Here is a 3034-nt window from a genome sequence, read left to right on the forward strand (position 1 = left end):
ATGCCGCCTTGCAAGAACGCTTAAACCAGGGCTGTGACCTGCCACCGATCGGCACCGCAGAGAATGGAATAAAAAGTTCCATGCCCTGCAGAACCACTTCGGCGACAGAGGCAGCGACGGAATCTGGAGCTTCCGACGAAAAGCACATAGGCCCCCAAGGGTAGGACGCAAAGAAAGACCGCATCCCATCCCAATCTGCTGACCGATAGTGCCAAATACGACGACAACCCGAAAAACGGGGCCGAGGAGGGCGCGTAGTAGGCACAGTACTCCGGACCACACAATGATCCGATGAACCCAATGGCGGGTCAACAGAGACTTGATAGGTCTCCGGATGTGAGGTCAGCAGAAGGTCCAACAAAGAGGGTTTATGACCATCCACATCTGGTATTCGCGTAATCGCAGGGACCATTTGTGACAGGTCGTAAGCTAAAGCAAAGTCGTGAAAGGATCTTCCCGCGTGATCGGTGGTTTCCGAACCGAGCCAATCGGCATGGTGAGCGTTAAAATCGCCAAGTATCACGATTTCAGCGGTAGGAACCCCTTCGAGCAGGGAATCTGTAGCCATTTGGATGTGCTCAATGAGTCGCTCAGTTTCGGTATTTCCGCTATGGGACCTATACAGGCATGCGTAGAATCGCGGATGGTCATCGCAGTCTACGCGCAGCCAGAGGCTAGATAGGTCCCTTCCTTCAAGCGACCCGAGGCGACGAGAACAGATATCATCTCTGACGTACACGCAAACTCCCGCCCGCGGTACAAATGAATGTTCCAATTTGTACCCCGGGTAGGAGAGGTAGGAAGTATCAGCCGGGAAGGATATCTGAGTCTCAGTAAGGAAGAATAAGGCCGGCTTCGCAGTTTCGAGGTGAAAGTGAACCGAAGAAAGAAGTGCATATTTCATCGCAGTTAGTAGTTCTTCGTATGCATCCAAATGATTTATCAAAATTCTTCAAAGAGTACTATCGATTCTTTCAAAATAATCGGAACCTACACTAAGTGATTGACGTTTGACATCAATTATTTGTCAAATATATTTTGTAATGGCGTGTTATTTACCAATTTGTATGAAAAGTTTAAAAAAATGTAACTCATGAACCGTAAGTTTGCGCAACCGAAAACTTTGCAAAACTCTTTATTTTAGTGAGTACTATCTACAATAAAAATATGGGCTTTTAAATCGACGGTCATATTGGAAAGTTTAGCTTTTTATTTGCAGGTGCATACTTTCATTCTTTTCCTAATCCGACAAAATATCCTGAATTGTTCAACCAATGGATATCAGTAGTTGGAGCTGAATTGACAGGATTAGATCTAATAAAAATATATAAAAACAAAGTGGTGTGTGACTACCACTTTTCACCGCAGCAAAAAGTTACTGTTCATCGATTGATCAATGGTGCTCTGCCATGTTTATATTTGAAAGGTAGGTAACTTTTTATCTAATATTATGATTTCAAGTTTAGTCAAAAGCACAATTTTTAAGAAACAAAGATAAATGACACCTATTGTACAGTCACTAAGGATGCAATATTTTTTCTATTGTGTGGTTTCTTGTCATGCAATGCCAAAACCTATAACATATGATTTAGATCACATGAGTCCTCTCCACAGTCACAAGCTTAAACACTAGACACCTTAATCATAGTCAAGTGAGCCAGTATGGACACATGCCCCAATTTGTTTTTTCTCACTGAAAATATAAAAACTCATGCACAGACATACATGAGTACAAACTCCAATATAACTTAATGTGTTTCTGGATGTACCTACCAACACATAAATAAAATACAAACTCCAATATAACTTTATGTGTTGCTTGCTGCACCAACCAACAAAGACTGATGAAGTTTTCATGAAACCATGTCACTTCTTTTGTTACAGGTTTTGTTGCATCAGATGGCACTTCAGTAGTGCTGGAACATAATTATTGCGTACCACGCATGAATGAAGCCCCAGTGACCTTAACAGAGTCAAATTCATCAAAAAATATTCCTGATGAGGGTAATATTATTTTCTAAAACTAACATTTAAAAGTTCCTACAATACTAAGTAGGTTGGAGTGGTATATTGATACTTTCTGTTATTATTCAGTTATACATAACTGGAATGTAATGTTAAACATTTTAATTTCAAACCTCTCTGATTCACCCCTGTATGAATCGCTGATTAATTAATTTTTTTTTCAGGTGAGAGCATTTCTGTTTTTGCTAAGGATTTGGACACTCGGACTTCTTCATCGAAAGAAAATAAGGATAAAGGTAACAAAGCAACCAATTATAGAATAAAATAAACTGCTAGCTACATTTTGTTTTACATTCTTTAACAATTTGTTCCATACAAATGTATATAATACTTATTGAAATTGAATTTAAACTTAAATATATTGTTATTAACTTATTGTAGTTGTATTTTAGTAGTTGTGATAGCAGTGTGTGTGTGTGTACCTAGTAGTAGATAGGCTAGGGTAGGTTTTTTGATGTAATTTGCTGATGATATTAATTTTGTTCTTACAGACAAATCAGTGAAATATACTATTGCTAAAGTGAAGAGTACACAGAGACAAGTGAGGGCATTAAAAGCTAAATTACAGAAAACAAAAAAACTGCAGCTAAAGTATAAAGATAGAGTGGAAAGGGCAAAAAAAGTAATCTCTAATACCGGATTATTAGAAATGGTCACAAGAAACATCACATTATCAAGTAAAATATTTACCGAGATGCAATTTCGAAATGTTAGGGCTTATTATCAAAATATTTTAAATTGCCATCGGCAAAAACCCTTAAAAAAGTATAAGAAACTGTAAAAAAAATTAGCACAGATGACTGTTTGTGCACAGTTATTTTTGATGAAATGTCTATAACTCCACATCTTCAATATTTGTTTGGCTTAAAGGTCTCGTTACCAGGCCATAAAATTATTAAAAAAAAAAAAAACAATATTTGTCGTCAACTGATGAGATCATAGGCTTTGAAAGTCTCAAGGGCACAAATTTAGCAAATCATGCTGTAGTATTTATGATCAAAGGAGTGAG

General features: G+C 37.9%; 1 long non-coding RNA gene across 1 annotated transcript; it reads left to right on the plus strand.

The window, feature by feature from the left end:
• The first annotated feature begins 1050 nt into the window (after positions 1-1050).
• LOC123718360 lies at positions 1051-2798 on the plus strand. The gene is made up of 5 exons (XR_006755007.1): positions 1051-1143; positions 1220-1426; positions 1885-2004; positions 2190-2261; positions 2517-2798. It is a non-coding gene; the product is annotated as an uncharacterized LOC123718360 (long non-coding RNA).
• Positions 2799-3034: the final 236 nt, after the last annotated feature.

Source organism: Pieris brassicae, chromosome W (assembly GCF_905147105.1).
Source record: "Pieris brassicae chromosome W, ilPieBrab1.1, whole genome shotgun sequence".
Taxonomy (NCBI): Eukaryota; Metazoa; Arthropoda; class Insecta; order Lepidoptera; family Pieridae; genus Pieris; species Pieris brassicae.